Source organism: Benincasa hispida, chromosome 7 (genome assembly GCF_009727055.1).
Source record: "Benincasa hispida cultivar B227 chromosome 7, ASM972705v1, whole genome shotgun sequence".
NCBI classification, from domain to species: Eukaryota; Viridiplantae; Streptophyta; class Magnoliopsida; order Cucurbitales; family Cucurbitaceae; genus Benincasa; species Benincasa hispida.
Genome location: NC_052355.1, coordinates 47713873 through 47726977, shown reverse-complemented (window position 1 = coordinate 47726977; position 13105 = coordinate 47713873).

Sequence of the window (13105 nt, the reverse complement as noted above, 5' to 3'; positions counted from 1 at the left end):
CACCTCATTGACTATGGTTGGGCGGGGCCAACTTATAACTACCCCAATCTTTGCAAGATCCACGAAGACTCCTTCCTTTGATAACACATATCCTAGAAAGGACACCTGCCTTAACCAAAACTCACACTTGGAAAACTTAGCATACAGCTTATTTGCTCTCAATGTCTCCAAAACTTTTCGTAAATACTCCTCATTTTCTATCTCAGTCTTAGAATAAACCAAGTTATCATGAATGAAAACTATCACAAATGTGTCAAGGAATTTCTTGAACACCCCATTCATTAGGTCTATAAATACTGTTGGAGAATTCGTCAAACCAGATGACATCACGATGAACTCATAATGCCTATACCTCGAACGAAAGGTTGTCTTAGATATATCATTGTCCTTTATCCTCAACTGGTGGTATCCTAACCAAAGGTCAATCTTGGAGAACACCGTATCTCCCTGCAACTGGTCGAACAGGTCTTCAATCCTGGGAAGCGGATATTTGTTCTTTATAGTCACTTTATTAACTTCGTATATTCAATGCAAACACGCAGTGATCCATCCTTCTTTTTCACGAAGAGTACTGGTGGACCCCATGGTGACACACTTGGGTGTACGAAACCCTATTCCAAAAATTCTTATAACTGAACCTTAAGCTATTTACATTCCGCTGGTGTCATTCTGTATGGAGTTTTTGAGATAGGAGTTGTGTCTGGCTTCAACTTGATAGCAAAAGCTATCTCTCGCTGTGGTGGTAACTTGGGAAGATCCTCTGGAAAAACAGATGGGTAGTCTCTTACTACTAGCTCTGAAGTCAATGAGACTTCAGCCTCTCTAGTGTCAACCACACTGGCCAAGATGCCACAGGCACCTTGGTTAAACAACCTACTGGCCTTCAAAGCTGAAATTACTTTGGGGAGGACCACGATCTCGGTCCCCTTAAATTTAAAGTTGGCTTCTGTATGAGGGTTAAAGATGACCTCCTTACGGGAGCAATCTATGTTGGCATGATTAGCAGTTAGACAATCCATGCCCAGTATTACATCAAAATCACACATGTTGAGAATTATCAAGGTTACATCTAATGCATGATCCGCTATTTCTATTTGACATGCATGTATCTTCTCAGTAGCTAACATGATTTCTCCTAATGGAATGGAAACTGACAGGGCATACTGTAAGGGTTCTGATCCTAACATGGCATGCTTTGAAAATGCTGAAGATATGAATGAGTGCGATGAACTGGAGTCAAACAAAACTAATGCATAGTGTCCCAAGATAGGGAACATACCGGTTACAACTGTGTCGGACTTCTCAGCCTCAAGCCAAGTGGTGGAAAACACTCTACCCTGTTACTGTTGACGGCTTAGACCTCCCTGAAATGAGCTCGTAGGCTGGTCCCTAATTTCAGACGCATTCCTCCTTGGGCATTTCTCCGACATGTGTCCCTTCTAACCATACCGAAAATAGACTCCAGTTCCGGCCAGACAACATCCCTAATGATGTCTACCACAGGTTAAACAGACCGATTTATCTTCTCTAACAGATGCAGCTTGAGAGCCCTATTGTCCCCACTGACGTGAGCATTACTTGTATTCTGACTCTTTTGTTGAGGTTCAGGAGCCATCGGCTCGGCCTTCCTTTTCTAACCCGCAGAGGTCCCAATTTCGAATGATTTCTTGTACTCTTCTCCCTCATGGGAGTAGCATCAATCCTCATGGCGGCCCGCAGTGTCGCAGCGTACGTCTTTAGGTCCAAGGCATGCACCATATCTCGCAACCCACTCCTCATACCCTGAATAAGCCTTTCTGTCCTCGCTACCTCGGTGTCTACCAGCTCAAAGGCAAACTGGGACAGCTTATCAAATTTTTGCTCATATTCTTCCACTAATATAGCACCTTGCTTAAGATTCAAGAACTCGGCTTGCTTATTGTATAGAGTGTTGGCCGAGAAATACTTCTCATAGAAACGCTCCTTAAACTAATCTCATGTCACAAGTCCCCCACTGGTGTCAATCATCTTTTCTGTTGAATGCCACCAAATCCCTACATTGTCTGTCAATATAAAATCTGCATAACGGAGCTTGTGCTCCTCTAGACACCTCATGTAACGAAATATTGTCTCGATCGTGGATAACCACATCTCTGCTTTCATAGGATCCCTCAACAATCCATCAAAAGGGCGACGGCCAAACTTTCTGAAATCCCTTAAGTATTTAGCCTCAAGGGACAGGTTCTACATGTTTTGATTCTACGGCTGAGTTTGTTGCAATTGAACATATAGTAACTGCTCCTCTGAGTCTGATTCTGAGCGGTCTACCCTGCCATTGCACTACGGATCAGGTCTTGTATTCTCTCTATCAGGGATGATGCCATAGCTTCCCCGATTCTTGCTTCCATCACTTTCTCATCAACTTGAGTCATGGGTGGGTTCGAAGTTGTCGAGACATTCTGACTCCCACTGGCTCCCTCTTCCTGCACCCCTGACGGGGGAGGGTTCTGGACTTGTGGATGTTGCAATTGGAGTCTTAAACCCCTCCTCTAACTATCTTCCTTACTCTGAGCTTAGGTGTCATATCCTGTCATGAACTCACATATCAGCTCTCGCTAGATCCCTCTTCCATGAAACGTATCTACTAAGGCATTACTTCAACTAGTATCATACACACACACACACACACACATATATATATATATATAACTTTTATCAGTAAGACATACCCAACGTGACGAGGAATCCGTTACTGGACAAAATAGACTATCTAGACTTATGTGGTAAATCAATCTTTAGAACCCTAAAGGTGGGCTCTGATACCAACTGTAATGACCCGACTCCCTAGGACTATGGCTAGACCGTTACTACAAACATACATGCATGGAATTTAAAACGACACTTTTTCATAACTAAATAAATGATGTCAATTAAAAGTTTCATTAAAAACTAAATAATTAAAAATCCAAGTAATAAGGTACTCATAAATCATAAAAATGAATCTAGAAAACTTCAAAGTCTGAAAGGTAGATACCAAAACGATGAGTTCTAAACATTAAGAATAAAATTTAAATGTAGGGAAATAAATCATGAAACATGAGCGGAAGTATAAGACTGGTCCCAGTGGCTCGATCACATATTCTACTTGTCATTCGCCAATGCGTCCTTACCCTTACCTGAAACATAAACATAAAAAGGATGAGTAAAAAAATACTCAGAAAGTAACCCCACTACCAAGGTGAAGCTAGGCATCTGTGTTCTCTAGATGTCGACCTCTGGTGAACGTATAACATCCTCTAGTTCTCATGGAACATAAATAAACATCTGGACTCTAAATAAACATCTGAATTCATCCTACCATAGTTCAAGGTACCCATAATCTCTAATGAATCCTGAAGGAAACACGACCTCTGATGAACCCGAAAGAAGCACCACCTCTAGTGAATCCTAAAGGAAACACAACCTCTAGTGAATCCTGAAGGAAACACGACCTATGGTGAATCTCGAAGGAAACCCGCCTCAAGTGAATCCCATAGGATACACAACCTCTGGTGACCCTAAAGAAGGTCACCACCTCTAATGGGTATCTAACTATCGGTAAGGATGCTATCACTATTGTACACATCACAAGCATTATAACATAGTTCCATAACATACATATACATCTCATCATACTCAGATCAATCAGAATCTCACATAACAAAATATACTGAAGTCATGCTAACATTCAAACATCTTTTCATGCGTACTCATAATCTCAAATCAATGAAGTCATACATAACATCATTCTAACAAACAACCTTAAAACCTCAATAAAACTTAAATATTGTTGTCTGGCACGTAGGCAGTTCCAGGAGTAAGATTACTTACCTTGATATCAGATCCAGCCAAATAGCAATTGAACCCTTGTGAAGTTCTTGAATCCTTATTCAAGCCTAAACATAAACCAAGCTTTAAAATTAATAATCGAGGCCTAATTCCAAACACCAAATGTTACCAAATATTTCCAGTTAATCCTACCTAGGGTGTGGTATAAAACTCACCAAAATTCGCTAAAACAACTCAACCTTCATTGAAGAACACCTCAATACCTTCGAAAACTTAAATCCAAAGATGAACACAATGGGCATCAACTGATTGATGTTAAAAGTAAAAAGGTATTCAAGAATCAATCGAAAATAACCCAAACGGTAGAAATCTTACCCAAATCGATAGATCCGTGATAGCTTGTAGAAATACAAGCTATTGTAGACTTTTACTTAGAATAATAAGGGTTGATGAGCAGAACATGCATTGATATTGCTGAGAATTCATGTGAAATAATGAACTTCCATTATTCTGCACTAAAAATCCCCCTTAACCCGATATCATGTGTTATCTTGCGTTAAAATGTCTATTTTGTAGTTTTCGTAGGAGTTGATCACATGCATTGATCTCAATGAAGCAAAGTTGGTCACTGCGCAACTATAGAGTGATGGTCAGGATAGAAGTATGATCGTAAGAAGTGGGTGGAATGCATTGATCCCGCAGAAGAAACGAATATGAATGCATATCTCGGGATATTTGAGCTATTTAGCAAACCTTCTGAAAACCAGTCAGACCATGATGCAGTGTTGATATTCTCACCTACGGCGTCAGTAATGGTAGTGATTCAAAGCGGGATTATCAAAGTTGTCAACGTTTGGCTCTATAAATAGAGTCTTGGAGCCCAAGTTCAAGCATCCGGGACTTTTTCCTTGGGTAGATTCCTACGATCACAGACAAGAGCATGAGCAAGAATTTCTTTGAGATTTCTTCATTTCCACAACTTCCTCCGATTGACGACTGGAGCTTCGCTGGAGATAGAGCTCGAGAGNCTTCATTTCCACAACTTCCTCCGATTGACGACTGGAGCTTCGCTGGAGATAGAGCTCGAGAGTGACTACTTCACTGCCCATCCATTTCACCACCGGCAACCTTGACACACATCTGATGGAAGCAAGAGGTTTCCTACATCTAGCCTTCCATCTCTCTTCTCACCTCTGTATTGTATTACATTTTGGCTTAAGACATTAATACACTTTGTAATCAATGTATCTCTTTAGTTCCTTCAATATCATTTTCATCATCTTCTTCTACTTTGTCATCTTTTTCTTTCACCGCCATGAGCTAAGTGCGGATTACAAGAGTTATCGCATACTCAATCATGCATCATAGAGATATAATGCATGTAGCGGACCACCGAGAGGTGTGCGACGTGCGAGTGTAGTGATTCAATCATGTTTTCTTAGTGTGAGGCTATCGCAATGCTTATCTATGATCGCTCATAGAAACAAGTCGCTATAACCAACTACCCGAGATGGTTAGTTGTGGAACTCACTGAGTAAAGTAAGAAGCGTTCCTAGAGATAGAAATAACCTTATGCTCAATGCAACATCAATCATGCGTTATAGAGTTATAATGCATGTGGCTGACCACCGAGAGGTGTGCGATGCGCAAGTGTGGCGAGATGGGATTACCCTTCCGACCAAACTTAAGGACTTGGTGATGTCTCCTCCCCAAACCTACTTCTCCATGCATCTTATTACGCGTTAACAGTTGTTGCATCCCTACCGATTCTCATAGTCAAACTTCAATTGTTTAATCTGTTTAGTTAAAAGTAGGAGTAACGCATAGTTAATAAGCTTCTTTCTTTTTATTTTTATTCTCCACCTCAAACATATTACTTTACATTCATCTTTTAGTTTCAAGTCCCTGTGTTCGACCTCGGATCATCCTAAGAAACTTGCGATCTTGTTATACTTGGCGAGAGAGCAAGAAAACTTGTGACAAGAACATATGATCATTGCATACATGCTTAACGCATAATGCATATTCTTCAGACCATCGCATGATCATCGCATGACAATTAACGCATATCAATAAACCAATTTATCCTCAACAATTCGGTGACAGCAAAAGTGGACGACGCTTGAACAATGACTGAACGGAGGACGTCAAGAGGAAACTAACGTGGTGGCTTCGGGCGGCATTGAACAGGCTCGCAAACAACGGACGCGGCAGTTGGGCTTCAGATGTGAGCGGATGAGAAACTGGAAACTTGCAAACGGTACGGTGACCCACGAACGAAGCGGCAGACAATTGGTGACGGCTCGCACACATACAGGAGATGGACGACACGATCCGTCGGCGATGGGTTGGCTAAAGGCAGTGGTAGCGCACGACATGAAGGCTCAGTTGGAGGCAGACGGTTGGCGGCACAAGCGAGCGGCAGATGGTTGGGTGATAGACGATGGCTGGTCGCGTGGGTGCAGGCAGCGGCGGAAAAGAAAAAAAGGGAAGAAGGTGTTTTTTTTTGTTTTTTTGGGGGGGGGGGGGGGGGGAAGGGAGGGGGGAGGGGTAATTCATGTGCAGCTTTACGAAGGGGGGTTCTACTTTTGTTTTTATAAAAAAAAAAATAATAATGACTTAAAATAAAATAAAACTTTAGTTTATGTTTTAATTTATTCTATTCTATTTTATTTTTTAAAACCCCACATAATTTGTAAATACATACATACATATATATATTCATTCCCTTTCCCTTTTTAAAAAACAAATCCAAACTCCAAATTTAAAACAAATTTTCCCAAATAACATCTCACTTTTGACATTAACTTAAAATAAATTCACTTAAACTTAAATTAATTGTGACATAAGTCCAAATCTTTCCTTTAAACAAAACTGAATTTCAAAATTAATAAAATTGTCCTCGAATTTTGTGGAAATACATAATTTGAATTATGAAAAGCTCGGGATGTTACAGATTCTCACTTGGTTCTACAAAGGTAAAGGTTTTCTATCCCTTTTCTGAGAATTTTAAGCATGCTTAACCTAGGTTCTAATTTTATAATAGGCTAATTGTTATTTTTCTTTGGTCTCTGTATTATTTCTGAATTGCTCGGTGTATGAGTATTTCAGAAATCCTAAATTATTATTGAGTTTTGGTTCTGTGCTTTCCGCTACGTTACGACTTTCATCCCTACAAGGGTATCCTATACAAAGAGTTTTTATAAGAACAGACCACGAAATAATTAGTCTTTCTTTATAACACTGTTACTTGAAGAGACTTACATTTCACTAGGATGACCATAAGTAACTCGACCTTAATCCTATGTAAGTTGTGAAATGTTACCTATAAGGGCGATCCTTTGAGGTGAGAGTCTCAATATGCCTATCATTTTGGGGACTTGTCCGAGTAGGGAGCTAGGAACACAGCTACACAAGATGGAGTTCACTCCTTCTTGGTCATAGGAAAAGTAGATGAATTGCTTCTTAAGGGTTGATTTCGGATCTTGAACAATGAGGCATCTCACTCTTTCATTAGCCAGAGAGGAGTCTAGTTTATAGTTGGACTATAATTTATTGTTCATTAGAGGGACCAGTGGTACTTAAGAAGTTAGATATAACTACAGGAGTAAAACGGTAATTTGACTTAACTGTAGTTATGAGCAATTTGTGAATGGTCGACTTACTATTGATTGGTTATATCCATAGACACAAAATATATCTACAGTGCGAAGAGTGGAGTTGTCGGTCTTTAGTGGAGTCGCGACAGTTAATAAATGTTAATTAATCTAATTAAAGAGTTTAATTGATTAATCTCATATCATTAAAGCTTCTAATTTGTAGGTCCATTAGGTCCCCTTGCTAGCTCACTAAGGACAAAACAAGGGATAATTGCTTTTGGAATAATTTGAATTGTTCAAACTATTTAAGGAAATTAAAGGTATTATTTACATTAATAGTATTAATGTAAAGTATAATGTTTGTTGATAGTTTATGGTATATAGTTGATTAAGAATATGATTTATAATTAAGACTATAATATGTGAGAGATAAATATTTGAATAAGATTTAAGTATCATTTATATGAATAGGATCCGTTTAAATACTATGAGAGCATTTGAGACAAGGAGTTGGTAATTATAATCCTAGGTTATTATAGTTGGGTTATAGTAGTTTGTCTTTTGGGTATAGATTGTTTAGTTTGGGTTATAATATTATGTATTTGAAGTGTAAACTATTTTAGTTTGAAAAGGAAATAGTAAACAGTATATCAAAAATAAAAATAAAAAATGATGAATGTAAAATAGTAAAAATTGTAGCATATAAATACTGTAGTAAATGGGAGTTTTGAAATAGTATTGACTGTAGCTAATTAGGGATTACAAAATAGTTTTTGCCGTAGCAAGAGGTGGTTATTATAGTCTTAAGATAGTCCTTGCCGAATGCCCCCAAAGTTAAAATTAATATGAATGAGATTCATATTAAAACCATAAGTTATAAGAGAGAGTTGCAGATTAAGATGCATAACATATGGTTTATAAATTAATGGTTAATTAATCAACTATATGTTATTTTATTAACATTATATTATAAAGTTTGTTTTTAATACAATGTTTTGAAATAAAATAACTCTCCATTAAAGGGGAGTTATTTCTACACATATGGAAGGGAGTTATTGTAACTCCTTTCCCCTTCTCTCTAATTATTTGTGTGAGGAAAGATAGAAGAAATATGCAATTGTTACACAGAGAACTTTCCAAGAAGAAGAAAACTCTCTCAACTCCCAAAAAATTCTTTTGCCTTTCCCTTCAACCAAAATCTCCAAAGAAGTGCCACAACTTCATCCCTTGTTGGAGAATAGCAAAGTTTCCTTGTTGTGGTATTCATGTTTATAGAAGATTTGGTGAAGGCAGTGTTCGTGACTTCTGGAAAAGGAAAACGTGAAGAAGGGTTTTCTACAAGGGTAAGTGAAAACCACTTTCCCTTTTTCTCTGTAATTTTTTAATCGCAAGCTTATAAGTTGTATGTTTATGTTTATCCTTTAATACATTTTTTCTCTAATTTTGAGTTCTGTCCAAAATGAAATCACTGACACAATACGATCACTCGCTTCGGCTGAGGATTCATCTCCTTCAAAACCAACTTGAACTTCTTATTAATTTTTATTAAAATACGTCTTTTACTAATGATACAATTATATATACGTATATATATTTTTTAATTAATAATTTTGGATCATTCATTCTCCAACATCTCCTAAAAATAATTGTTATCATTTTGGAAAGAAAAGAATTCACAATAATTGAAATTCAGTTCTTAATCTTAATTCAATATAGAAAATAATAAAATAATTTTTTTACACATATTAATTTGACTTATTGATAGAGTAAAAAATTAAATAAATGATCCAAATAACCTGAACTAACCCAACTAAAGTGTTTCATGGTTGGGTTCATTATTTAATAAGGGTTATTTGGATTGATAAAACTTATCACTCAAACAATTGGGTTGGGTCTAAAAGTACTTCAACTCAACCCAACCCACGAATACCCTTGATTGTTCATCTTCTTCTTTAGCTTGAGGATGTGGAGATGGAAATACAAGTATATGAAAAATGTTAGGTCTCGCTATTTTATAAAAATATTTATATTGATAAAACAAAAACACTTGAGTGCATTTCAGTTGCATCTATTTTTATTAATTGTTTTCTCGCTATTTTTTAAATATTTTTATTAATTTTTCTCACTGTTTTTTAATATTTCGACGACATTTTTTTTTTCTGATTTTTCACCTATTTTATGATATAATGGTAATATTGATTCATCTTTTGATGTCTAATATCAACCTATATGAATATCCGAAAATATGGACAAAAATTCAATAATCTATTTTTTTATTTTTATTTTTTTGAAGCAAAAATTTAATACTCTACTAAAGAGTGAATTAGATATATTAAAATAATATAATTATGACTAGTTCACGATATTTATGAGTAATTTAAGAATAAAAGTGGCACACATGACGTAAATTTGATGAAGTATGAACTGAGTAAAACTTCATTAATTCTTAGTCGAATAATACTTTGGTGCACACGTTGAACTCTACTCAAGCAAAACTTCATCCATTACAAAGAAAGAAAATATGTAATATTTTTTCTTAAAAAAAAAAAAAGTTTGTTATGTAATGACTTGTAATTGTATACTTGTGTGATCTACATACAAATAGATGTAGTCTAAAATCTATCTAAATATTTTTCATATTAACCTAGGCTTAAAAACTATAGGAAGGTTTTATCGAAGAAATTGTGAAAAATAGCACGTTTAGGTTTTCACCTTATAAAATTAGCACGTTTTTTTAAAATTCATAAAAATAGTTTTTCTCGGTTTCAAGAATTTATTCAAAAAATTAATTTTTTTCAACTTATCGATTGTTTTGGGCATTCTCGGTACATCTCGCATTATTATACACCAATTTTTTTTTTTTTTTTTGTAATCTTCCCAAATCTTATACTATTTTCAAATTTTCTCTGAACTTACTAAATATTATATCAAATTATTATGTAATTTTTCAAATTTTTAGCATAATTTATGTTTTCAAAATTTTATGAATTTCCAAAATTTCAAATGCATTTTCCAATTATCAAATTAGATTTTCCAAATTAATTAAATATTTTTAAATTTTGAGAAAGATCAAGCTTTTTCGAAAAATTGGGTAAGATTTTAGATATATATATAGAATTTCGGTGTTAATCTTATCTGAGATTCCACCTAGAAAGCTCAAATATATGAATTTTAGTGTTAATGATGCTCGAGATTTCACCGAACAAACTCAAATATATAGAATCTTGGTGTTATTTTTTATGAGATCATAGTACCAAGATGCACATAATCTTGGTATATAATCTGGCAAGATGTATCGAGAAAGTCTCAAACAATCGATAAGTTGGAAAAAGTTGGTTTTTTAACTAATATCTCATGGTCGATCTCGCTCGAGATGGACCGAGAAAAACTATTTTTACGAGTTTTCAAAAGAGATGCTAGTTTTGTAGGATAAAAACTTAAATGTGTTGTTTCTGACAATTTTTCATTCTACTGTTCACCAATATCATTGCTCGTATTTATATATATTTAATTCTTTGGGGAGACATTTTCCACATGCGATAGTGTTATTTCATTCAACACAAAATAATATCATCATATATCAATTTATCAATTTAAGGTTGAATTAATCCGTATATATATTTGATTATGTTTATATATCGAGATCCTTCGTTAAAAAGATTCGTGAAGACCTCATAATCTTTAAACGATCTATGGACTACTCCCTCTCATTTTGAATTGATTCAAAGATGTCTAACCATGAATTATCTAATATAATATCAAATATCATAAAATTCAAACGAGTATTTGATAAAAATAAAAAAATAAAAACTTAAAGAGTGATGGAATGAAACCATGTTTGTGTTAAGTGTTAAATATAGCTAAACCGGTTTGACATTTACAAATCTTTTGTTCCCGTTTTTCCCTTTGTACCCCTCATCTCACGCCCGGCCCCCTTCGTTGTTTTATAGGGAATATTTGTTAGTTTTGCCGATTTTGTCATTTTGATAACTCCCCTCAAATTTAGCAAGTTTATCTTATATTTATTATTATTATTATTATTTATTTACGTATGATATTTTTTTTAGGCATTAAAACTTTATAATATCTATATTTTCCTTTTAAACTTACAGATTAACTGCTGCAAGAAGAGCGATCTCACACTGTTTTTGTAGGTATGTGACTTTTTTCAACTCCAACTTCTAATTTCCTAATTAATTTGCATTCTTGTTCATTTCATATCTCAATTTTCATTTTGTTTACCTTCTTTATTTTGTTATTACTATTTTTTTAAAATCTTGATTAAAACCCATTTTATAAAATTAAAAAATTAAAAAATTAAAAAAAAAAAAAAAAAACTATTCAAGCTTAACTTCATAATGCCCAATTCAATTGACATTCGAGTGAGTGTGTTAATAATCGCGGGGTCTGTGATTTGAATTCCATATTCCAATTCTACTTAAAAAAAATATTATACACCTTATTTTATTTTATTTTATTTGAATCATTTTGTTGATGTGGTTTCTTTGGTTTTCTCACTTTCTTTTTAAACAAATCAATGTAACAATTAGATCTTTTGTATTTATAATAATTATATCTTCTAGATTTGTTACAATCCTTCTTTTCAGTAAATTCAAAAATTAAATTGAGGAGTATTTCAAGCAAATTTTATTACATGAATTATCTTTTAATGTATATTTAAAGTATAATTGTTATACCTTCTAGATTTTTTACATTCTTTTTTTTTCTATAAATTGAATATTCGAAACTGAAGGTATTTTAGTCCGATGTGAATTTCGAATTTTTGTATAAATTTAGTCTAAGGTATTTGAAACTATTCCATGTTTTGAATTTTAGATTTTTGAATTAGTGGTTATTTTTGTAAGATTTCAAAATATTGGTATTTTAATAGTTAATGGAATCATAGTATGTTATGATTTGAATTTTATATTTAGTATTTTCGAATTAATGAGTTTTTGGTGTTCATAGGAATTTTGGTCTTTTGATAATTAGTAATTAATAATTCTGAAAAACATTTTTCTATTTTGCTAATTTTAGACCATTTTTCTATTTTTCCAAAATAAAATTTTGAAATTTTGTTATTTCTAATTTTATAAGTTTAAATTTTTCTAAAATAAAAATGGTTTAGCTATTTTTCAAAGTAGCCGGCCTATTTTAACCCTACGTCCGATTGCCCATCTATTTTTCATATTGGGCCTTGGCCCATTATTTTGAGTGGATCTGTTAGAGCCGATGATTATGATTGTTTGTGTATTATAAGAATTTTTAGCCACAAATTTCTAAATATAATATGATGTAAAGTCTTATCAATAATATAAAGGGAAATTTCTAAATTGTGGTTGGGGAGGGAGTATGAACTTGTCCCACATGCGCATGCTACCATTGTCCGTTGGACAAATGAGTTTGGATTGGGCATTGTGCTTGCATGTAAAAATAAATAACTTTTTACTACATTTCTCTTTATTTTTATCAAAAAATTTATTGTTTTATTATAGTTTTCAAAATTGATTCATCAAAGTGTGTTGTAGTTTTATTGAAATTAATTCGACTCTTTCATTCTTTTTTAAAACTGTTGTTTGATTTCAATCGTCTTTTGACGAGTACACATCAGAGATCGATTGTTATGTTAATCTTGGAGAACAATCGACTTCATGCAATTTAGTATCGAAGTTGCACCGTTTTTGCTTTCAAGACAACAT